General features: G+C 35.4%; 1 protein-coding gene across 6 annotated transcripts in view; it reads right to left on the reverse strand.

Annotated features, from left to right (window-relative positions):
* LOC145259910 (sodium/calcium exchanger 2-like) overlaps nt 1-27,325 on the reverse strand; it is a 323,080-nt gene that overhangs the window by 107,634 nt on the left and 188,121 nt on the right. For 2 of the 6 annotated variants that reach the window (XM_080117844.1, XM_080117842.1), the window contains exon 1: nt 17,467-17,704. The exons of 2 other annotated variants lie outside the window; for them this stretch is intronic. The gene's annotated coding sequence lies outside the window, so the exon portion shown is untranslated. Of the gene's footprint in view, nt 1-17,466; nt 17,705-27,325 lie in introns of those variants that run through there. 2 more of the 6 variants (XM_080117846.1, XM_080117845.1) reach the window with 1 other exon arrangement.

Raw genomic sequence — 27,325 nt, forward strand, 5'->3', positions numbered from 1 at the left:
CTATAATGGATTAATATTACGAAATTCGAAAGTTGTTTCAGTTTTTAAAGCGACAATTGGAAAGTAATTTCTGTTTGAATTAAAAGTTAAAAGGCAAAGCTGGTTCATTGTGCTTAAAAAAAAAAAAAAAAAAAAAAAACCGAAGGCAAACGTGAATTTTCGCACGTGCCCCTGTCATATCAAGGAACGGGTTTACACTTATTTTTCATGTATTGATTTGAGACTAATTCTCACTTATGCTAAGCTTGACAAGTAAAGGCAATAAATTGTTTTTGGTAAATAAATAGTTAAATATTTAATGTCGCATTGCTGTTTTTTTTTTTTTTTTTAACTTTTTTTTTAATTATTCCATCTGTTGCTGATCAAAACCTAATCAAATATAATCAATGTTTCAAAAAATAATTTGTGTTCAACAGAATTGTTTGCCATTGTTTCGTATTCATTTGGGTCAATCTTTTTATAGCATTCAAAGTAAACATAAATGTTTTAATTCAAACTCAAACAGAAAATATTAACTCTTTAAATTTTTCGTGCAATCAAACGTGAACACAATATAACAGTGGGTCACAGATTGACAACTGAAACTAGCTGTGAACAAAATGTTTAATGGGGAAGAAAATCAGATATGGTGGTGCGAGTGCACTTAGAATAACATCATTAGTCTGGAACTCATTTCGTGCTAGACGCTTGAGGGTTGTTCAGCGACGCACAATAAAGCACATAACCCCATAAAACACCTTCCATGTTCTGAACGCTTTGCTTTCCTGAGCTATTATTATTTACATAGCTATTCTCTCGATTATCATCCCTAGCAACGTTGATATTTATATTTCTACAGCGTTCCAGTCGATATGTCCTTCCTTCACCTATCTTCAGGTCTTACTTTAAGTGTAGTATCTGTTCTTCAGATGCTGCACTTCATTTTCTTGTTCTCTTTCGGTGGAGGAGAAATCCTTCACGACTGAGACAATTTTTATTTTTGTACCTTTTCTCCAGGTTAAAAAACGACCCTGGTGTCTAACTCTGTCCCGTGGGGAGGCATAGTAAATAGGTACAATATGAAGACATTCAGAAACAGTTCAACTTTAAAAAATATATATTTTTTCCACATCAAATCTTCTATGCATCTTGAAAGGAAAAACCAAGCGTCCACATACTCCCACCCTACAACACTAAAAAAAGAAATCTTTTTGAACGTGACCTTCACATTTTTGTCAACAGTGACAAAACATATCAGCTCTGAAATTGTCAAGGGGAACGAGGGTGTCTTGATATCATTTACTGAGACCTTTATTAGCCACTCTCCAGCTATATCTTTAAAAATATATATTGCATTACCAATCTTAAACCTCTATCGTTCTCAAAATATTGACAGCCTGGAAACTGTCTAAGTGAATACCCTTCGTCAGACAACTCCCAGACAAGGAATACCTAGTTTTCCCTGGGCTTAAAACGATTAAATGAAATCCAGCGCAATGATCATCCAAATTATTGAGAACGGCTTTCATGGTGGGATTTAGATGTAGTATCTGTTCCATCGTCGGAGAAGAAATCCTCCTCAACTGAAGCAATTAAATTTTTTTTTGTCTCAATACACATTGCTTCTTATTGGGGAGCTGGGATGATAAAAGTCAAAGGTGACATCAATCGGCAGTACAGTTATATTTAGTCACACCGATGATTCTTGGTTAAGATGGCTCCTGGTTATGGTATTTATCTCGCCATATGGTGTTATTTATAATGTTATTTGATTATGTGTATTATATACTGTACTGTATTTTGTTACTAATTTTTAATGCCGTATCTCGGGGTTCTACTGTAGTCACTGTAGTCTGAAGCACATAGTATCAATGCCGGCATACTTCAAGGATCCATTCAACCCACTTCCTGATTATCAATAATCTCCCAAATCACATTATAAGATCATTTGTTTACATTTATGCAGAGGAAACACTCATCCATGAAAACACTTCAAAAAGCATTAATGATACAGATATTTTGGTTTCTCTTTCTTCATCCATGGAATATGTCGCGCAATGAGAAAAAAGTGGCAGTTGACTCTTAATACGCCTAAAACTAAGTTTCTCTGCTTTCAACATTAATGCTCAGATCCTTACTTTGCGGCAATTAAAATGGTTTTCTTCTTGAGGAAGTCCCCTGCTTTGATAAGCTTCTAGACTGGCTTTTACTCCATATCTGAAATGAATGACATACACCAAGACTGTTGCTAAGGTCGCAGAAAAAATGGTTGGCTCATTCTACTTCTCCAAAAAGTATTTCACATCTAACACAATCCTCTATCTGTATGAGAGTCAAATATGTAGGAAGATGGAATACTGTTGCCATCTCTGAGGAGGTGCTGTTCAGAGCATCCTTTCCTGCCTTGACAGAGTACAAAATCAACTTCGAAATCTAGTGAGGGATGTCCTCTTCTCTTTCTTACAGCCTCTTTCTCCACGGAAGAGACGTTGCTAGTCTTTCTATATTCTATCATCATTTTTATAATATGTGCTTGATGGAGCTCCAATGTATAGGTAACCCCCTGTAAAAACATTCACAACAAAAACTCGTGTAGCTACAACCATTGTAAATAATTTTCCTTTCTTTCTCAATGTATCTAAAACTAAATATAACTTCCATGAACAAAGTTTCTTTCCAATAACTACCCGTCTGTGGGACAGAATATGATTAGGCTGCTTCATGGCTGATTATAAGATGGTTGTTTTTAAGTCCAATATCAACAAATTCTTGTTGAGCCGTCCTCTTAAATAATCAAATTCTGCCCAGTTTTAAGCATCATTACCAGGTGTCAGGGTGTTGTGTTAGTGTCTACCTGACAAACTTATCCTTATCATCGAGTGGCTTTTAAGTTGTGACAGATGGGTAGATAGAATTGTAAAACTATACTAAATCAATTCTTGAATCTGAACAATTTTTTTTAAATTGCTTTAAAACTGACCCTGCACACAATTTATCGAACCATCAAGATTTTTAACAAAAGATTTCATGACCTACATGTTTCAGACTGGACTGTGAAAAGAAATTTACTGGAATGTGGTTTTCTTTTTAATTTCACGCATAAGTAGATGTGTAGGTTTGAATTGAATGACATACGAATCTTATAAAGGTAGACTATGTAATCGGGTTCGTTGTTTGTGTAGGCGATGAAAGCAACGTTAGCAAGTTAGACAATTAGAGGGTGGGGCAATTTCTTTTATTTAGTCCTTTAGAAAATACTATGATCTGGTTTATAAATGGTTGGTTTATTGGTTTTACTGAAGGGTTTATAGAATGCCGAAACAAAATATCTGTTATGATTCATTGCATACGGTTAATTGAATACAAATTGCTATTTTTCCAATAACCGGGGAGAATTTGAGAGTTAAAATCTGATTCCTATCAGATCTGATATGATTTGAGTCTGGCCTGACAGATTTGACAGTTCAAGACACAACTTTTGAAATCACATAATCTCACTTTAACACATAGATACACATGCATATAACTGGACTCATGCCAAAAAATTTCAAAAACTACTTGGAAAATATACCCGATGAACAAAGTGCAAGAGAGAAACAAGCAATTGCATTTAAAGAGACGGTTAGAATCTCTCTGATGACAGGGGAATGTCTGGCATTTGGTAGGATGCCTTATCTCTAGCTGGAACAAAATAAGAAAATTTAAACACACACACATGCGCGCGCAAGAGAGAATGTTTATGCCTATTAAGTAAAATCGTTAAGTGTGTAAGGTTCCTCTTTACAGGAGTTTGTCAAGACAACCTAGCATGGAGATACTTCTCCTGACAAGTAAACCCTGACCAAATATTCAAAATAACATGGTATTCAAAGATCTCGATATGGCTACTTCACACTGGTTTATATCAGGAATCGTGTACTTTATTCAAATGATGTTACGTATAGTAACAGTACTAAGCGGTATACTCCACCAGATTAGATGAATTCTTCTCCTGGAATCTGATAATACTATAACATAGTTAACAGGTCAATTAGTGGAAGGAAAATTAACGTTCTTCACTAGGTAAAGGAGAATTTAATGGCGCATGCGAATATCTATGTATCTCATTGAGAGATCAAGTGGCAGTCTACAGAAAAAAAATAACCCTTGACTTCTGAGAACTTTGATTGAAGTAAAACGGAAGACATGTACTTCGAACATGAAGGAATTAAGACAGAGTGCTTTCAAGAAAATAGAGAGCATGTAACAAGGTTTACTACCTCTGAATTGCTACAGTGCAAGAAATCTAAAGATATGGTAACATACATAAATAACAAGTCTACTTCTTTTCGTAATCGGAACACATCTAATGTAATAAACAAAACGATGAGTTACAGTTATCCGTGAGTGACATTTTTTGTTATTATTTCCTACGAATGTCGTTAAGTACTCTGACTGGGAATGCCTACCGAAATGGAATTCATAGTTATTTAATTTCATTCCATTAATATGTTAGTTGCCGGTGGCCTAGAGGAAAAGTGCTAACCTATGAAGCTGAAGGTGGCTTTGTGACTGGGTTCGAATCTCCCAATCAACAATAATTATTAATTCCTACACTGATGATTGCATAAGTATGAGACATTAGTGTTTACAGGCATAAAAATAATTGTTAATATTTATTTAAAAAATGTTATATATATTTATTGTTTTTTATCCACTGACACGTGTTTCATCATTTACGACTCATAAGAGTGGCTGAATATATATATATATATATATATATATATATATACATACACACACACACACACACACACACACACACTAGCTGGGAGATCTGACGTTGCCCAGGATTGAATGATGATCTACGAATGTTTCACATTCTCATATTTTTATTGCCATCAAAATTAAAAAACCATAAAGTGAAAGACCAGTACCCGCATAAGCTGGTTTGCAGTTTGATTTGTTGCTGCCTATCTTGCTCATGCTTGTTGCTGGATCTCAACATTTTGAACAGAGAGAGACTTAGCTGTCATACAAAGCTAAAACTTTGTAATAAAATCTTTGTATAAATACTCCCTCAGACATTTGTCTAAAAAATAATCCTGTGGCGATGGAAAAGTTATGACGCATGTATATGTATATATGTATGTATATTTATATATGTACATGTGTATGTATGTATATCTATGTGTATATAAATGTGTATGTCTGTATATATGTAGGTGTGTATATATGTATGTATATATATATATGTTTGTGTGTGTATATATGCATGTGTACACGTATATATGCATATATATGTATGTGAATGTATATGTAGATATGCATATGTGTGTATGTATATGTATATATGCATATGTATATGCATGTGTATGTATATGTGTGTATGCACGTATATGTATGTATATGTATATGTGTATGTATATACGTATATATATATATATATGTATGTGTGTATGTGTGCGTATGCATGTGTATATATGTATGTATGTGTGTATGTATACATATGTATGCATACCAATGATTGTCTTCAGTGTCATGTCTGCTTGAGAGTGTGCAAGTCGCTGGCAGGACTAAAAAGTCATCTTCGGCACATGGACTTTCAATGACTGAGGGAGTGGCACTCGGCTGACAATACGTTGCAATCATCATCTATAAAAGTGAAATTGTCTTTGTGTATGTCTGTGTGTGTACATTTGTCAACTAAACTACTCTGCCAATTTTCAGTCTACAGACTTGAGATTTGACATAAGGAGTGTTGAGATTTAGGAAAATCTTTTTAATCGGTTTTTGGCCAGAAATTTGGCTGTGAAGGAGTCAAAGTTCAACGATTTGACCTTTGAAAACTCTACCAAACTCCTCTGCCAATTATGGGTCAAAACACTTGAAATGGTAGATGTAGGTTACTTGGACATGGATCAAACTTTAATTTGATTGGAGCCCAAAACAATAAATGTTAAAGGTCAAAATTTGGGTCAAAGTTAAAAAAAATTGATCTCTGCGGTCTCTACCAAATTATTCAGCCAATTTTTGTCTAAACATTTGAAATTTTACATAAAGTGTATTCAGACATAGGGCAAGCTTTTAAATTGGTTTTTGGCCGAAAATTTGGCTGTCAAGGTGTCAAAGTTCAAAAGATTTGACCTTTGCGATCTCTAGTAAACTATTCGGCTAATTTTTGGGTCTAAACATTTGAAATTTTACATAAATGGTATTCAGACATACAGCAAGCTTTTTAATCAGTTTTGGGGCGAAAATTTGGCTGCCAAGAGGTCAAAGTTGAAAGAGTTGACCTTTGCAGACTCTACCAAACTCCTCTGCCAATTTTGGGTCTAAACACTTGAAATTTTAGATGTAGGTTACCTGGACATGAGTAAAACTTTTAATATATATATATATATATATATATATATATATATATATATGCACATAAAGATATGAACAGTACATAGGGCCCGAGCAAACCCGGGCTGAACTGCTAGTATATATATATATATATATATATATATATACACACACACAGTTTTCTTTAATTTAAAATTTTCTTCTAACCCAGGCTCATCATATCAACTTCAATATAAATGCATCTAATCTAATAGTAAGCCCACCCATTTGGAGTCAATGTTTCGAGTTGAGTATACTGCCACACCCTAACAATGCATCTGCATGGGGACATTGCATCAGAACAAAATATAAGTGCTTTGAGTATGTGTTGAAGTAGATGAGCAAAACGTTTTCTTCCTTCACTCATAATTCACATTTTGCACCAAAGGTCAAGTGAATGATTTGACATCTGACTCATTGCTCGTACTTACACTACAGATGTAACATGTTATCTAGAAAAGGAATTCTCATTATACAATACAGATTTCACTTGAGGGTCATGTCTTCAGGAACTTTACATTAAAAAAAAAACTAATTTAGTGTCTTATTCAATATTTGTTATTACTCAAAACTGAAAGTGCATCTCAGTGTTTTCATTCTTACTAAACTAATAGTTGTTCTAAACATAACACTGAAACTAGGTCAGTCAATCAACCATTTAATAATGACTTAAAAAATATCTTGAAATCAGTTATGTATAAAAGTGAGGGAGGTGGAAACACTCAGGAGGGATATTCAAAAAAGTAATATTAGTAAAGTTAGAAGATAAATTGGCCTGAGCAGTAACTGGGAGGGGGGTCCCTAACCATAGCACAAGGCAGGGCGAACCTGAAATGGTCTTCTAATACGCAATATGAGTCTCAGGTAGTCAGGGTTAGTTTAGAAAGTGTTTAATGAATCTTTGAATGCTGGCACTAAAGGATGTAGTGCCATGGTCCATCGCAGATCGAATCATAACATTTGAGAAGTGAAAAACCTTGAAGGCCAACCCCTGACATGAGACGTGTTCTAGAAGTATTTAATGGATTTCTCCACTCAACTGTCCAAACTTTGAATCCAGGAGTTTGACAGCTACTTAACCAACTCGTCTCACCTGGAGGAGGCACAAGCAGGTGGCAGTGATGGTTGGGTTACAAAGTGTAAGGACTGGGCTGTGTTGAAGTAAGTTGGCTCAGACAAATCGTCTGGACTCGTTTTTGAGACTGTTGGACATGTTCGTTCCTCTTTTGATGGATGTGTATAACCAATGGCTTGAACACGGCTCCGTTCATGCCTAAATCATCAGGGGAGTGAACACATTACTGAATAAAAGGGAGAAGCATGGAGAGGTTTAAGGTTTAGGATGTTTAGGCCGATAACTCTGCTAAACAGTGTTAAAGATTTTGGCAAAAGTTCATTTGCAGCTTGTTATTTCTGATTTGATTGAACATGATCAGAATTATGCTGTGAAGGGAAAATAGATTCAAAACAATTGGCATCTAATTTGCATGATCATAGATGATACCGAAGCTGTGCTGATCCATTTAGATCAGTTTAAAGATTTCAACAGGGTCGACCATCATTTCTTGGGATCTGTTCTAGAGGTTGCTAAATTTAATTAGGACTGTTGCACATGGATCTTAATTTTTTATCATCAGCTGATGGTGATCGTGCAGGTAAATGGAATGCAATCAGAATCGTTGATTTTTCAGTCAGCTCATCAGATGTGTCCACTGTCACCCCCTATTTTACGTTTTCGCATTAGAGCCTTTCCTGTGCAAACCTAATGGACAGGATGGTGAGACCAGGTCTCTCTGTCTGGTGGTGGGCAAGCCTGAGTCTCTGCATACACTGATGATGTTACTGTGTGCATGTTGAGTGGAGTTGAGTGTCAGGCCAGAGTCATTTCAATAACTTTGAATTTTATCTGATCTTATAGTGACTCAAACAGTACAAAAAAATCACAAAGGCCCTAGTCAACATCAGTACATTTGATAATATGAACCTGTCTGTCTGAAGCCGTGCACCTGCACTGCTGGGTCTTTTGGTTGGATGGCCGATTTTGGATCCTTAGCGTTTGATTTGGATCAGGTCTTCAACTTAAAAAGAGCTAGTCAGAAGTAGTCAAAAGGCATCAGTGACGACTTGACTTCAAAGGGGCTTTCCTTTAAAGGTAGAGCTGAGGTATGCTCTACTTACATCTTTCCACTCATTCTTTACTAATTTTCTGAACTATCTCTGTTTGTGAACTACTTAGTGACTCTTACATGTCAACTCTTCACTTCTGTGGCAGGGCAAAAAGTTGCTAATCCATAGATAGGTCTATACTCAACGTCCAAACAAAGACGTAATCAATATGCTGAGAAACTGTCAATCCTGAGCCCAATTTTGATAGTGAAATGTGTAGGCCCTGACGTTAAGAAAGCCTATCCCAAACTAATTTTTGACTTTTTAGTCGAAGGACAACATAAACCAATGTTTCAATCACAGTTCTTCAATGAATGCAAAGCTGCATTCAGATTACTGCTTGTGTTCAGTGGCCTTGCATGTCTAGAAAAACATTATATTAAGACAGGGACCACTTCAGATATGTGGAGTAGCTGGGATGGTTAGAGGAGGAACTCCACTCTTAGTGGAGTTGGGCATCAGGCCGGAGTCATTTCAATAACTTTGAATTTTATCTGATCTAGGAATTGATCAGGGATGCACTATCCCTTAATGACAAACTTTTCAAAGCTAAAACTAGCATAAACCATTTTGCCTGCACTGCCCGAATATCACAGAAGAAATGTGTGTGTCTTCTTCAATCAGTTGCAGTAGGCTGTGAAAGTTTTGGAAGTATCTCAATGAAGTGACAGCTTCCATCATCCCTGAGCAGTTGGTACCCCTAGATGTAACATCTGTAGAGTATAATGTGATATGATTGTGTTTCTCAAGATCCTAACAGCGGCAAGACTATTAGTGTTGACCTCATGCTTATAGAGTAGGGTGAACTACATTCTGATTATGATCTGATTTCATACTTTATACATCAGCTTAAAATCAAAATCAGATGTGATAGGAAGTGATTACACTCTGCAATATTTAAAAGGAGGTGGATACACATTGCTAGTTTATGTGTGTTTATTAAACGAACCAAGTTTGAATATGGTACACACCAACTTAAGGTCTTAACAGACGCCATTCTAGTTAGCAAAGTCTCTTAGCTAGTGGTACAAATGAATTCCGGCACCACATCTTTTGTTTTTGTTTGTTTTTGCGGTATTAGAAATTCTTGGAGATGCTCACTCTCTGTATTTATTTTGTCCCTACTCGGGCCAAGATCAAAGTGTAGTATTTGTTCTTCAGATGCTGCACTTCAATTTCTTGTTCTCTGTCAGTGAAGGAGAAATCCTTAATGACCGAGACAATTTTAATTTTTGTTCCTTTTCTCAGCGTTAAAAAACAACCCTGGTATCTAACTCTGTCCCATGGGGAGGCATTGTAAATAGGTACTCTTACCTGATGCCTATCTCGGAAGATACCACCCTTGCCCATGAACCCCATCTTGTTTTTTTCTTTTCATACCCCAATAGTCCCTCTCACACCTTACTTGTTTTCGGCTTTCCAAGCTACCAGAAAACAGTAAGCAGCTCATTTATATTTAGATTTGGGAGGGTTTTACTAACCACATAATTTAGCATTTTATTTATTATTTTTTTTGTTTTATTTTTCTTTTTTTCTAAAAAATATCACTATTTTTTTATTAACGCTCACACTCAACCTATGATATTGTTGTACATATATATATTGGCAAATAAAACGTCAAAACACCAGCTATAATGTTAAGTAGGACTGGTCATAGAACTAATTTAGAGAAAGGACAAAGAGGATGACAGATGACATTTCTCCTTCCTCAACCAATTTTGGCCTTGTGTCACATCCTTTTATTTTATAAAGGATATTGCTTTGGTGAAACTTTTTTTGATGCTACTTAAAATATACCTGATACTTATCTCTCATCCACGGCAGAATATTGTGACACAAGGGTCGGAAAATAGAATTGAAGAATCCTGCATCTTAGAGGAAGAACACTCTGGTCTGCAAACAATATCTGGGCAACATTGTGGGAATTCCCCAGTAGGGACACCTTGGCGATTAGCAATAAACCAAGATGACTTTCAAAAGGACCCAAAACCTTGTACACTCCTAGACCTAGGCTTTACCTTCGCTCTTTGAGAAGAAGGTCAGTTTATTATTGTATTTCTAAGGCGCCCTATTGGTGAATGCTGATTGAGCTGCCCAGGCATTTATGTGGGTCAAGGTGTACACGCCTCTCATGCACTGGATTTTCAATTCCCCACCTTATAATCATACAAGTCCAAAATGTCGATTTTTGTAAAAGTTATTTCACTCCATTCAGTTGTTGGGTAGAGTAATTTAGGCAGTTTGACATTGTGCACCATTCAGTGTTTGGTGTTTTAGTTAGAAGTCCTGCGAACGGAATTTTGTGATTTTTCAGGTAATTCTGTAAATACCAGTATACCAATAACAAAGGCACAAGAGCATTCGTGTGTTTTGTTGCGTCAGGTTCTAAATAGGCACAAAGGAAAGCAACAGTGTCAACAGGTACAAAAGACTTTGATTCTCTCCAATATCCATTTAATTATTTTCAATGATTGGATGTTTGTTTTAAGCAAAGAAACATTTAATTGTACCAAGCGCTTTTGTGTATTGAATAACACAGCTTTGTTTTAGAAAGTGTAAGACTTTATCGTTAGTGTCGTCATCCTTAAACCAGAAAGTGCCAAGTTCAATTTTAAAATAAAATATTTATACATACTGTTCTAGTTAACAGTAATGTAAGTTTCTGTGCAGTTCTAGAATATACCCTCCCCCACTCCAAGGCTTTACCTTCGCTCTTTGAGAAGATGCTTAGTTTATTGGTAGATGTCTAAGGCGCTCTACCGATGAATGCTGATTGGGCTGCTCAGGCTTTTTTTGTGTGCCAAGGTGATTTTCAGCTTCCCACCTTACGATCTTGTGTCACATCTTACCGTGGTGTATGTATGGGGGTGGGGAGAGGTGGAAGGGGTAGGAGTGTTGTTAAAGGTCTTAAGAATCCCCTCGACAGTGAATGAACGAGCGAGTGAACTCTTAAGACCAGTTTTCAGAAATAACCATAGGACCTTTATAGGCGCTGCCCCCCTCCTCCGCTGAACTCAAAACCTCATGCCAGTAAAACATTCTGAATAAATATCGTGCATGTTAATGCAAAATAAACGCGATTTATAAAATTTATAAAATAAAAATCTATTACTTATTTAAAATTGTTGATTAAAAACAAACTTTAAATGATTAATTTTTAGTTTAAAAAATATCTTATTAAAAAAAACAATTTGTCCCCCCTAAAAAAGCAAAAAAAAAAAAAAAAAAATTATATATATATATATATATATATATATATATATATATATATATATATATATATATATATATATATACGTATCGCACGATCTATGACTTTTTCTTTTATCACATTTTTATTTCAATTATCCTGAAGATGTCCTCTGAGACAAGGACGAAACGTTGATTTTTAATAATTTCATTCGGTTTTTTCTATTTTTTCTTTAAACATATATGCGTATATAGTAATTTATAAAATATATATGGCGATTAAGCTACACTGAATATTCCGAGAGTGGATGAAACGCGGAATATTCAGTAGCTTAATCGCCATATATATTTTATAAATTACTAACTAGCTCTACCTATGTATTGAGCACTTTTGAAGTAAATACTTAAAGTTTACGCATAAATCTATACTTTCGTGTATTAATTTTAAATTAAGTAGTTTATATATATATATATATATATATATATATATATATATATATATATATATATATATAAAACGGTACGCACTGCACATCTGGATTTTTGCTTATCTATCTTACAAAGATATTGTGATTTGGATTGTAAACTGTTCGAAAGTAAACCACACTTTTTAAATGTAATAAATACGTTGCAGAATTCGTCTCATTTCGAAATAAGTACATTTAGTGATTTAGAGATGGAGAACACTGCATTAATAGTAAATACATTCCAAATAAATAAAGGGAATGCCATGATCAAAAACCGAATCTGAAGTAATATTATACCCTCATCGCTGTTACTTCCCTATCTGAGGTCTTTACGGTTGTTTTTCTTTTCTGGTGGTGACTTTATTATCCATCTGTTTCATTGATAAACTATTTATTTTATTTCTCATTTTTTTTTTATCTATTCATTTGTTTCTCGTTATTTATTTATTTATTTATAAAATATTTGTCGATATGGTCAATGGTCAATAAACAACCGCCAAGTTAAAATAATAGCAACACCTCCCCGCTACAACGGCTTTACCACACGGGATCATACTTCACCCCTCTTCCTTCACCCTGTACACCTAATCCCTTTCTTCACCACACCTCCCTCCAAAATCTCTACTGCTCACATTTACAAAGTATACACCCCACTTTCTTCCAAAGCGTAAACCACACACGAGTATATTTTATAAAAACGAATGTAATCTCGACTCTCGTCTCAATATCGCTCCTTTTTCTGTCTGATGTAGCGGTCTCTTAGAATTAGGATTCCACTGAAACATGTATGCACATATGTAACCAATAATGTTTGTATAATAAACAGACTATATACCAGCTATGTCCTCCATTGAGCACTCTTTAATAATCATGCGAGTTTCATTAGATTTACATCTAGGAAACCAATCTATATATATATATATATATATATATATATATATATATATATATATATATATTGTGTCGTGTGCGCACGCACAAGCGTTTTAGAATTATTGTTCGCTTTACTAAAAATTTAACGTAAAATGATCACCCGCTTCCGGACCAGAAACCATTAATACTCATCCAGTTTTTGAGAACACCGCGTAGAACAGATCCTTAACGATTTTTGGTCCGGAAGCGAGTGATCATTTTTATATAGTAGCGTTTCTTCGTTATAAGAGCGAAAATCGAAAGTCGAAACAATGAATTTTCATAACAAAAAACAAACAAAAAAACAAAAAACAATGGTATCTGCTTATTTTTTAAATCAAGTTCAAAAGCAATGTTATCAACTTGTAATATTGCAATTAGTTAAATATTGCTGCATTATTACATAAAACATTGTACTTTACTGATTTCACGATTAATTGTAACAAGACAGACTGCACTTACTTCCCTTGACTTTATGCTGTTTATTTAAGTATGATGTGCAATTTATTCCGAAAACTATTTTTATTAATAGTTAATTTACACTTTATCGTTTTTCGTAATTTTTAGATATTTTACTAATTACAACATGACAATTCAGTAAATACTATTACTTTTAATTGAAATTCAATATTTCGATTTTCAATTTTCGCTCTAATAACGGAGGAACATCATAAAATGAACCCTCACTGTAAAGTCTAATTAATATATGCATATTTTTGAATTATTTTTTTTCTTCAATATTTCCACGGTCTTTAACGCGTAATCAATCACACAGAGAAGAAGAAAAAAAAGTATCTTTTTTTTTTTTTTTTTTTTTTTTTTGCTGACAGTTTGGGGGCAAAGGACATCCTTTAGCTTTAAATTTAAATTGTTTTAGTCACATTAAAACCTTGCCTTTGTTATCCCCCACTCCCTCATAATAATCCAAATAAATCTCCAAATCCAAAACTGAAAAAGAAAAGAAAAGAAAAGAAAGGGTGAATGAATCATCAACCCTCCTACTTGTCAAACAAATTGAAAGTGCACGTGTCCAACAAGATAAAAAAAAAAAAAAAAAATAACAAAAAAAAACAACAACTAAATATTCAAGCAAAACGCAACGATAATTGACAGTTCGGTTTTGTTTTGATTTTTTTTTTTTTAGCAAACTAGTTTACCGTTCAAATTATCTTTTTTGAGGCCTCTTGCGTGGAACCGGGGTCCATCAAAAATAAATATAAAAATAAATATAAAAATAAATCATTTTTATAATTTTTTGTCTGTCAAATAATTTACGCCGCTGAAATATACATTTGCCAATAACTTTCTACTGGATGAATTTCCGTATTTTTTTTTATATATTACTATTTTTAGCATAACGATTAAGTAATATTATTTTTGCTTAAAAGGACATATAAAAACCATCGATCTGTCGACTTTACCTTAATAAGAACTTAATTTTAGACACTACTTCAATGAAGTAGTACTTCATGTTATTTGTTAAACAATACTATCCCTAAACTCTATCACTAACCTCGAGTTCAGGTGCCCCCTCCCCAATAAACTCTTCGAACGAACCAAGAAAGAGAGAATAGTTTACATTACCGTATACTTTGACTAATTTGCCTAAACTAATCTAACAGATTAGTCGATAAAACATGGCAGCGTCTTTGAAAGCCTACCGCTTCAATACATCCTGTAAATAAATAATGATGATGATAAATAAAAATTAATTATTAAAGTTACACCGACGTGAAAACAGAAACATGAAGTTGACACAATTTTATCCAACATTTGGGCTGGTAAGTTAAACGAGCAAGAAATTCCAACAGTCCCTATAATACAATTGAACGATATTCTATTATACCCCGGCTGTTTTCTATTGTCGACCAACTTCCAATAAATATTTTATTTTTTTCTGCATTCCACTTGTTTGTTACGTAGACACAACTTTACTTTCTGTTCCACTCGGCACGAGAAGAATGAAGTTTTATTAAAACTAAAAAAGTATCATTTGCGTTGGCTTTTTTTTTTTTTTTAGTAAAAAAAAAAAAAAAAAAAAAAGCCAACGCAAATGATACTTTTTCAATGCGCTAAGAATGCTTAGGCAAGTTTTTAAGATTTGACATTTTTCATCCTCACAATCAGACATAACAAACTGATGATTCGGCGGCAGGATAAGACACGCCTTCCCCCATCGAAAATGTTATTTGAGCAAACTTCCTCTATATCTTAATGATTAAAACGCATTTAAGCGCTAAACGCATATTTGTACACCTTGTGCGTTTATCGTCTACATCAGGGGTTCTCAACCAGGGTCCACATGGACCCTAGGGGGTCCATGGAATATTTCTGGGGGTTCACGGGCAAAACATAAAACTTATTATCATCATAATTATTATAGTTGTTGTAAAATACTTTATTTGCATTAAATTAGTTTTCATTTAAAAATAAAGCTTAATTATATATTTCTTTGATTATTAAAACCTCAAACTTTATATGAGTGAAAAATAGAAGATTGTCTTATGACCAATAGTTATGAAGGGGTCCACCAAGATAAAAAGAAGGGGAAAGGGGTCCATGAGTAAAAAAAAGGGTTGAAAACCACTGGTCTACATGCTATTTGGGCATTAAAACAAATAAGCTATATATTATATATAAAGGTCATTTAGAATCCGACTTAATAATAATAATAATAATAATAAAACATACTTACTGATTCCATATCCCAAAAACCACGTAAATTAATCAAGTAATCAAAATTTATGACGAGCGAGACGAGAGAAAAGGGTGTGTTGTAACTATTCAGTACTTTCATCTAACAATTTAATAAACAAAAGATACCGTGAAAATAGCACGATTTGAACTCTGTATAAGTACACATGAAATAATTTAATTACGAAATTAAATTCACCAGAATGCATTTCGGTTTATTCGTAACAAGTCAGTCATATTAATGTTTTTGAAACAAAAGAATGACTTTAACATTTGAAATGATTTAAATCGTCGAGTGTTGGCTTACATTCTTAAACTATGGATTGAAAGTTTCGAAAGTCATTTACATCGAATAATTTTATGACGATTTCTCAACAGTAGTTATAGTTTTATAACAATGTCATTCAATTAATGATTTACCCAGTGATATCGTAAAATCAAATTACATTTCCAAAATCTTTTTTAAAATATCGGTTTAAAACATAATATTGTGTATTTTGTTTCTATTCAAGTTAAACTAAACCAAAAATATAAAATTTAGACATAGACATGTATTTAATGCACCGTATTTGTCGACATTAAAATCAAACACAGAATAAAAGTTACTAAAAAAAAAAAAAAAAAAAAATATTACAATAAAATTGCAGTAGGCCTATCCGTTCAGTTCAAAGCCCTCGCAGGGGAATGCCAACCCGTAGTCCAAAAGAATTTCTCATTCACCGGCAGAGGACAGAAAAGATGAAGTATAGCACCAGAAGTATTTCTAATTTTGAAAAGTAAAATAAAAACAAACAAAAATAATTTTTAAAAATTGTAAACTAGGCAAATATTCAGAGCAGACGAAAAAAATATTAGTTTTTCATTTTTAAAATATTATAAGCAGACGATTTTTCTTCAATTTCAAATGGTTGCAGAATTTGGGCCACGTGATACAGATGCTTGATTGTAATTGGTGGCGGACACAAAAATGTGCTGCTATGGCCACACCCATATTAAGTTCGACCTCCGGTCACATCCAGTCCTCACGGGGGAGAGGATTAGTAAATAAATGCAATCAAGGTGTTAGTACAAAAGTTGTTTGGATGTAATGCCGAAACCGTTTCATTGCAAAATAAAGAAATTATTCCACATTTTTTTTTTTTTTTAACATTCGACGATTATTTTATTAAAATCTAAACATTATCTTTCAGACTTTATTCACCCCCCCCCTTTTTTTTTTTTTAGAGAAGAAGGATTGAAAATTTGCATTATTTGGAGTATTCGAACTACTTTCGGACTTGAGAACTTAATAGTTGAACATCGGCTAGTGCATTTGACATAAACATTCCCAGATTAGATACGAGACGGTTTGGATCCGCGCAGGAGGGGGTTCCCAAATTTGAATAAATGGATGCACTCGATAAAAGTTAGATTTTATATTGGCCGAAGAGTTAGGAATATAACAACCAAGATGAGGATTGTAGTCCGAACAGTTCAAATCTAAATTAATGCAAAAATAGTAAAATAACTTGTTTGCATCGCAAACAAGAAAATGACGTCAAACAATATAAATCAAACTTGTAAAATAAATCTTATATATATATATATATATATATATATATATATATATATATAGGGGGGTGTAAAAGCTTAAGCATAGACAAAAATATGTTTTAATTAAAAAAGTGCATTAAAATTAACTACTGAAACTTACCACCACTTGTCGGGACTGACTGTTAGCGAAGTTAGTACTTCCCCGTCCGTCGGTGTGTATGGATGCTGTACATTGAACAACAGTAGAAAGTGGGTGGGGAGAAAGACTAGTTTAGGAGCGGCTGGAGAGAGAGAGAGAGAGAGAGAGAGCTAAGGTTGCAACGGCGATTCCCTTCACTGACAATTTAGCAGCCTACATTTAAAAACGGACTATTGAAAGTTTAGAATAGAGAGAGGCATTCCCCGCAGCCTGTCGTCAACTAATAGCACCAAGGTGATATTCAATAACTAGAAAATCAAGTTTTATAAACATCCTTATTATAAAAAGCGAGTAGGTATGACGAACCTTGCTACAAAACACACACACACACACGCACACACACACACACACACACACACACACACATTTTCTTAGAAAAAAAAAACACAAAATAAAACAAAGTAGCAAACGAAACGACCTACGCAATTGAAACACTGAACACACCTTTAATATCGACATAACTACTGTGTGCACGTTTTGCGGCATGCCAACCTTTTTTCGGTTATTAAATATTAATGGGAATCCTTAAAAACTTTTTCAAAACATCTTATATTTTTCTATATACAGTTACATATTACTCCTGAGTTTATATAAAAATATTTTTAAGTATTTTATAATATCGTCCAAATTGTTTAAAAAAACAAGCTCAATGAAGTTATGTTTCCGGCTTCAGAGCATATGTGCAGGAGGACTGCAGGAGGTTGTTGCATCCCAATAACCAAAGCAAAAATCAGTCCACAATCGTAATTTTTGTTTATGTTTTAATTTTTAATTTCGTCGAATGCCTGTATTTTTTTCTTTATCGTCTCATGTATTTTTCGCAACTCAACAAAAATATTGAATTTGATTTATTTGACTGCTCATCAGCGACGATCAAATATTAATAATAAAAAACAGACACATTATTCAAAACCAAATAAAAGAGAGAAAAAAAAGGGTTGTTTAATAAAAATGCGAAGAATGGCAAGCCAATACTACGAAAAACTCGCTTAAAAGATAACAATTAAAGATGCCCCCCCCCCCGAAACACCTGGCATCACGTTCGATTTCAGAAACCCTGAGAAATTATTTTTCAACATTATTACGGCCCTTTTGCGTGCTTACTTTCTGCATTGATTGTGTGGAGATAAGTAAGTAATGCTTTACTTAGAAACTCTGTCAAAAAAAAAAAAAAAAAAAAAAAAAAAGGGTAAATATAGGGTTACGTTACAACAGAACACCGACTACTCTAATTTGTTTTTTTAGGGGTAATCGAGGTCGCTGACAACGAATCTGATAATCAAACCTGGGGCAAATTTACCGTTTCCATGCTATTAACCCCTGAACTCACGAACTACTTTCCGCCATTTTACAGTTTTTTTTTTTTACATGGGGGTCACCGCTTATCAAGGCCCGGAGGCCACTCAGGGATAAGGGTTATTGTGTGTACGGTAATGAATGAGATAGTATTGTAGTAATCATTAGTATTGGAGATTTGATAGAGTGTCTTACTTAAGGGGGCGGTTTGTCAGGAATTTGTTTATGTTGGATTTGAAGACATCCAAGTTGTAGTCAGGTGGAAAACAAGCAAACGGAAGAGAGTTCCACAGGCGTGCATTTCTGAGAAAGAAGATCTGCTCATGGAATCTACGTTTGGATTTAGGCACAGATAAAGAGTGGGGAAAATTATTGACAGTAGTTTCAGCCAGTGAAAGATTGGTGAGGGGGGGCGAGAGATTGGAGCTCAGACGAGCACATGCCATGGAAATAACGATAAAACAGGCTCGCAGCGTCTCTTCTGTGGGAGAGAGGCTGCAGGGAAGAGAAAAAGGCATCCCCCACTAAACCACAAATCTATTTTGTACTCTGTCAAAGCAGGATAGGCTGTTTTTAGCTGCTCCTGCCCAGATGTGGCAGCAGTACTCCATCCTTGGACGTACTTGGCTTTTATATAGATAGAGAATTGCATCAGTAGTGAGATATCTTCTGGAGCGGTAGAAGGATCCCATCATTTTCCCAGCGTCCTTGGCAACAGACCTGATGTACGTGTTCCATTTCAGATTAGGAGTAAAGGTCAAACCCAGAAGCTTGTCAAAACATGTAGCTTCCCCAAGACGAGAGCCATCCATTTCAATTGATGCCAGATGGGGATCAGAGCGTTAATAATGTAAAGATAGAAGCTTCGCTTTGAATGCATTAAAAGTGACCAGTCACCTGTTCCCCCACTGTACTATGCGCTCAAGATCAGAAGAGAGAGAATTAGAGAGAACTTTGTCATTTACGGCCTTTGATGTGTTGCCATAGATGGTCGTGTTATCAGCATAGATGTCAACGAATGATTTAAGTATGTGTTTTGGGAGATCATTGATGTAGATCAGGAAGAGAGTTGGGCCCAGGATGGACCCCTGAGGGACTCCAGCATTCCCTATCTCAGTTGGTTACATTTCCAACACGTTTCACAGACCAGCAAGATCAACATGCCTCACTTCTAGATCTCTTTCTGACAACGGTTCCCAATGACTGTACAACAAATGCCCACAGCCCACTCGGGAATGCTGATCATGCTGTGATAATGGTAGAAATCAGCCTTAATTCTCGCCCTAAAACTGAAGACCCACTACTCAAAACAACGAGGTATTACAAAAAGGCTGATTGGGAAGCCATCAGGGAACTAATCAGAGATGCCCCATGGCAAAATATCTTTACTCTTTCAGCGGAACAGTGTGCAAATGAGACCACTGAATGGTTCAAAACTGCAATTGAAGCACATGTTCCTGCACGGAAGTTCTATAGCAAGCCCCACTCTCCCCAATGGTTTACTTCTGCTTGTGCAGCTGCCATTTGTCAAAGGCAGCATGCGTTCCACAGATTCAACCGACATAAGTCTAGCTCAAATAAACAGAAGTTTATAGAAGCTAGAAATAATTGTAAGAGAGTGATAGAGACAGCTAAGACAGATTACTCTGAAACCACCAGAAAACGCATCGAAGCACAGAAATTAGGAACCCGGGATTTTTGGAAAATCTACAACAGCGTAGTAAATAATGGACATTCAACTATTCCTCCACTATCAAACAATCATGAGGTTGCTTGCACGGCAACTGACAAGGCTAATCTGCTTGCCAGTCAGTTTGCCTCTAACTCCACACTGAACTCGGTACACCACTCCCTCCCTGATTTTTCTCTGCGAACAGACGCCACACTAGACGATTTGAAAATCACCCCTTCTCAGGTACATGCTATTATAAAAAACCTAGACACCTCAAAGGCATGTGAACCAGATCTCATCTCGGCTGTGCTATTAAAAAAATGCTCTGCCGAGGTTGCTCCAGTTCTCTCCAAACTTTACAATAAATGCCTTAACGAATCTTGCTTTCCCGACTGCTGGAAAACCGCCTCTGTGGTACCAGTCTTCAAGAATTCTGGTGAAAGAACTGACCCACTAAATTATCGCCCCATTAGCCTCCTCCCGCTTTTCGCCAAAATATTTGAGTCCTTAGTTAATCAAGCCCAAGTCCAGCACATAACAGCTGCTAAACTCCTGACTGACAAACAATATGGATTCAGGCAAGCCCGTTCAACAGCAGATATCTTAACTGTAGTTTCTGAACATATGTACCGTTCATAGGACAAAACAGGGGAGGGTAGAGCGGTGGCCCTTGATATATCTAAAGCTTTTGACAGGGTATGGCACGATGGTCTTCTAAGGAAAATTAGATCATATGGAATCACTGGAAGAATTCATAATGTAATTAAATCCTTCTTAAGTAATAGAAAAATCAAAGTTGTCCTCGACGGTCGTACATCCAAACAATATGACATAAATGCGGGAGTACCTCAGGGGTCTATCCTTGGACCTCTATTATTCCTGATATTCATAAATGACCTCCCTGATAAAATTGTTTCAGAGGTGGGTACATTTGCCGATGACACCACTCTTTATAACAGATATGAGGGGAAAACAAATGAACACATATCCAAGGAAATGGCAGAAACACTAGAGGATGACCTTCAATCTGTAGTGGAATGGAGACAAAAATGGATGGTCACATTCAATGCTGCTAAGACTAAGCTTGTTTCCTTCAATAACTACAAGAAACCTTCTCTACCACCAATAGCAATGGCCAAGAACACATTGCCTGAAAGTACTTCTTTTAAACTCCTCGGCCTAACGTTTACAGGGAATATGAACTGGAATAGATACATTGAGAGCATTGCCAAGGCTGCTGCAACGAAGGTTGGCTCCCTCTACCGTGCTAGAAAACTATTTACGTCTAACAGTATCCTATACCTCTATAAGGCCACCATTCGCCCATGTATGGAGTACTGTTGTCACATCTGGGCTGGTGCATCTGCTGCTTGTCTCTCACTCCTGGACAGGGTTCAAAAGAGAGTTGCCAACCTGATAGGTCCTGAACTGTCATCTAGGCTTCAGCCTCTGTCCCATCCACGAGATGTTGCATCCCTCTGCCTGTTCTACAAATACTTTAATGGTGAATGCTCTGACGAACTGCAAACACTTGTACCTTCCCGACATAACTACCCCCGACAAACCCGACAAGCTACTAAGTCTCATCCTTTTACAGTAGAGATCCCTAGGTGCAAGAAAGCCTTTTACTCCAATAGTTTCTTCCCCAGAACTGCGGGTCTTTGGAACTCTCTTCCGGGATTCTGCTTTCCCAACTGCACTGATATGCAGAAGTTCAAGTGTAATGTTAACAAACATCTTTCTACTCATCTCCCTTCATAATGACCCCGCTAATTAAGTCCCTGATAGTAGCCCCCTGCTTCAAAGTGGCACTGTGCCTTGTTTGCGGTGAAAATTGAATAAAAAAAAATTGAATAAAAAATAAAAAAAAATACTGTGGGCATCTGATTTCTGCCCATCAACCACTATTCTTATGAACCTATCGGAGAGAAATGATTTAATGATTGAGAAAACATTTCCAGTGATACCGTAGCTGGAAATCTTGTGAAGTAGGCCCTTATGCCATACCTTATCGAAGGCCTTCGATATGTCAAGAGCAATTGCCCTGGAAAGGAAACCTTTGTCAAGAGATTCACTAATCCTATGAGATATAACCGCTGTATATCTTGCTGAGCGGAAACCATATTGCCTGTCACTAAGAAGGTTGTTTCTGTTGAGGTGGTTGACTACTTCTCTATTTAATATGGATTCCAACAACTTAGTCATGACACACAGGAGACTTATTGGTCTGCACTGAGAGGTAGATGACTTTTCACCTGAATTCTTAAATACAGGGCATACTGATGAGGTTTTCCAGGGTGTTGGAAAGCACTTCTCTTTAAGGCAACGCTTAAATAGTTTTGTAAGTATGGGGGCAAGTTCTGGTTGGAGCTTTTTCAGCACTGGAATGCCGTCAGGGCCAGTTGCTTTACTGGAATCAAGGTTCTTGATTAGTTTGGCGATCTCACGCACAGATATTTGCATGTTCTGTTTACGCTTCGCTTCGGTTGTTGAATGTGTCTTCACATAGAGAACTGCCTTTTCACATAGCGTACGAATCTTTTGTGGAACATTTAAAATTATACGAAAAAGAAGAAAAGCACTCCAAGTGGGGGGGGGGGAGGTAATGTCGGAAAGACTTTCTTTTTTTTTCAGAACAGAATTAAAAAACTTTTTTCTTTTTTTTTTTTTTCATTAGCGGCAATTTAAAATTCGAAGAAAAAATTGTCTAAAACAAAATTAAAAAAAAAAATACGCTACAGTACTTTTTTTTTTTTACGTAGTGTTTCATGCGATTTACAAAAATATAAGCACCAAACATTTTTATGTTTTTCGTTCTTTTTTTTTGCGGGAGGGGGATTAAATGTAAACAGTAAAATCTCCGAGAAATGTTAAATAGTGTTCTAATCGGTAAATGTCCGTGCGTTACTTACAGAAAACCGGTTAATTAAACTGAAGAAGTACCTTTTTCTGTTTACATAGAGGGACAAGGCGGGGGTTGTGTTGGGGTACGCGCGTGCCCCAACACCACCTCCGCCTCCTCCCCCAATGTAAACAGAAAGCAGTAAAATTTTAAAATGTTAAAATGTATTCTAATCGGTAAATTTTTTCTTCAAATGAAAGCTGCTCGAAATTCTGTTCCAGTCCTCAAACACATGATCGATTCTTATGTGATCTGGACACCTGCTTCTAGCGTGTTTTGTCTAGGGAGCTGACCTCTGAACCATCACATCAATCACGCTAGGTACAATGGGTTTACCTCTGTTCGTCAGCAGGCCGTCCTGACATGTTCTTAATGAAACCCTTCCGAATTCCATACTAGTTAACATAATCTCTACTTACCGGCGTAGGGTCTCAATATATAACACATGTGTCTAATCTGGAAAGGAGCTAAATAAACACTCTTTATCATTAGACAACCAACGACGGTCATCATAATGAAACAAGAAAAACTAAGGTATAGAGCTTGAATTAATAAGGACCACACCTATTGCCTTTAAATAACCCCCTCCAAAAATGTCTTATTGTAAAATAAACAAATTGGTCTGGTGCAAGAAATGAAAACAGAGACGTCTTTATCTTCAAAATATAAAGCGGCCATTTTGGGATCGTATTGGCGTTATGATCTTGTTGGAATTTTTTTGTACCAATAATGGTGCATCCCCCCCCCCCTGTTTGCATTTATTATTTTTTATCTGGTTCTTGTATTTGATTTTTTGTATTTTGTATCTTTTTTTATTCTTAGTTTCGTATATTTTAAGTTTGTACGAAACTCCCTTTAATTGGAAGAAAAGGGAAATGCTAGCTCCGTGATGACGTCATGAGCTCAGCGCGGATTTCAGCCTTTTTTGAAATTCCGCCGACGTGGAGATTGAACCTTCGTTTCATTGCCCGGCACTGAAAATGGAATTTTGATGAGCCTCCTTCAAAGAAAACCCGGCAAGAATACCCCGGATATGCGACGCGGCCATACTTCTGAAATCCATCTGCATGTCTACGGTTTGCACGCAAATGGAGGAGAGAAAATTCTAAAAGGACTTTAAATGAAAAAAAAAAGAAAAAGGCACGTGCCTGACTGGCTTTCAATTTGTCAGTACGCTCCTAAAATCTGTTGCATATGAGAGTGAGATTAGGAACTACTATTTTGAATCTTATTATTATATTTGTTCATGGATGGATATGACATCTTCATTATAAGAACCAGTATTATGTTTTTCATTATATGTTACCTTGGCGTTTTTTGAATTTAATGCCCGCAAAGGGAAAAATTTGCAACTAATTTTATTGTGAATAAAATCTCTTCTTAGTTTCAAAGCGAGACCTTTATATTTTATTCTTTACCCCCCCCCATCCTTTATTTCATGCTGTCATTTTATTCGAGGATTGGTCCATCGTAATTTAAATTGTGTGTTATTCAGAAGAGTATCTCGTTTTGAAAAGAAACCAATAATTTTCGTACGGGTCTAAATATGTGCTGCAGCTGCACTAGATAAATAGATTAACATTATTGAGTATTCCAAAGCAAGATGACCTTATTTACCTGAGCTCACAGCGAACTGGCTTTAAGCATGAACAAGGTTAGTCTTACATGAATAATTTTATTTTACTTTAAACACAAGCTCTGCTTACTCAGCGTTTAACCAGGCGTTGTTGTACTTTCATATTTTTTTTTCTTGTAAAAAAATATTTACAATTTTTCGGAAAATAATTAATGAGGAATATATATTATTAAAACAATAATAATAATTAGTTTTTGCACGCCAACAAATCCCATAAATACTTTCAATGTAGTTTAAAATATAGTTTTTTACCCAAATTATTATTTATAAAAAGTTAAAGCTGAATTTAATTGTAAGAGTCACTATTTCTATATTTAAAAAAGCACCGCAGAATTGAAAACATAAAAATGTTTTTTTAAACTATTTAATTTATTGAATAAATAAATAAATTTCACCAAATTTGTATTTGAAACTGTATGTTTATTTTTTTTAATGGGTGCCTCTCCATTGACCGACCCCGCGATTTCCACAAAGTTGGCTCGGGCTCGCTCAGCAGCAAACAAAAATAACCGGAAAAAGTCGGCCAAGAAGCGTTCTTCGATTTTTTTTTTTTTTCGAACGCGCTGTCTGTTTGTAGATAATATGAATCTATGGAGGCTACTTTTATTTTTTATAAATTAGAAGAAATAAAATATTAATTTTAATTGTGCAGGTTACGGTTGGGGCTTAGGGTTATGGTAAGAGTCGGGTTAGATGCATGTTTGTAATTTTATTTATAGTATTTCCATGTTTTTCCTGTTTATCATTATAATTTTCTCGTTACGGTTAAAGGTTTCGCGACCGGCCGTTTCTGGTTATTCCCGTCAGCGTCCGAGCATATTCGAGAAATTTTGTGGAAACCGCGGGTCGGTAAATGCAAAAGTACCTTTTTATGTTTTAAATTTATTTATTATTTTATTATGGTTATTATTTGATCACTAAATTATTAACTGAACTCAATTATTAACTGAACTCAATTATTAACTGAACTAATTAAAGTCGAGAAAAATAGATATTTTTACCTAGAAAGATCGAGCGAGCGAGAACATGGGGAAAAAACGCTTAGGCCTCTATAAATTGAATTATTCTAATTGGCTAAAAGTTACGATTGATTTCAGCTGACCGTTCTGTTTACAATATCCTCAGGCAGAGTCGTAGTTGGTTAACGTTGATCGTGTGATTTGTTTCTTGCTAATGGAGTCAGAGATGGCTTTGTGGCTGGGTTGAAATCTCCCGACCGGCTGTAATTGTAACTCCCTGCACTGATGATTCCAGATAGGATGAAACACTAGTGTCTGTAGGTATAAAAAAAATAATTATAGTAATAATTATGTCAGTTCTTTTAAGAACTTACTGTTGAGCACTCTAAGTTGAAATTAAAGTCGGCCAATTAAGCTCACATGTGCTGATCATGTTATCATAAGATCACTCTAGCCGTCTGGTTTAATATAATGTTAATTTCAACTGTATTTCTAGAAATTAATGTTAACCACGTGGTTTGTTCCTTGCTAATGGGATCAAAGATGGCTTTGTGGCTGGGTTCGAATCTTCCACCTGGCTGTCATCGTTATTCCCTACACTGATGATTCCCGAAAGGATGAAACACTAGTGCTTGTAGGTATTAAAAATAATTATATATATATAAAGATTTTTAGTAATAGAAATGGTTATAATGGCTTTAAACAAAATACCTAGAGTCATGCCGAGTGGGGAAAAAAATAAAAATAATTATTTAAGGCGAAACGAAAAATTAATTGATAAAAACGATTTAAGAATAAATTAATAAATTAGCGAAAAAAAAACAAACAAAAAAAACACACACACACACACAAGGTTTATTTTAATCGTTTTCTTCACTAATTTATTAATTACTCTTAAATCGGTTTTATCAACAGATTTTTCGTTCCCCTCAAATGATTATTTTTATTTTCCTAACTCGACATGGCTCCAAAGATTTTGTTTAAAGCTTATATATAAAGGGTTCCGTTGATGGAGTTTACATCGACCGAAACGTTGTGAGATAATATCCAAGATGAGAACAGTTCTCCGAATAATATAAGTAATATTAATTTGTTTTTATTTATTGGAAAAATTACATTGACAAAACGCTACTAATTAGCGAGTTGACGTACAAAATAAAATAAACGTTATCCCTTTTTGTATGACGTTTTAATTTTTTAAAGTTGGTCTTAATGAGTTGGAAAACAAACTGGACGGAGTGCACGACATTATCTCCTCGGACCACACCCACAATCACTGCCGAGGTTCCACGTACATCCTACACTTCTCAAAGGGTCATCCGTTTTAGTACTGACCAAGTTTAACTTCGGTGATC

Source organism: Euprymna scolopes, chromosome 35 (genome assembly GCF_053919585.1).
Source record: "Euprymna scolopes isolate OS-2025 chromosome 35, ASM5391958v1, whole genome shotgun sequence".
Taxonomy (NCBI): Eukaryota; Metazoa; Mollusca; class Cephalopoda; order Sepiida; family Sepiolidae; genus Euprymna; species Euprymna scolopes.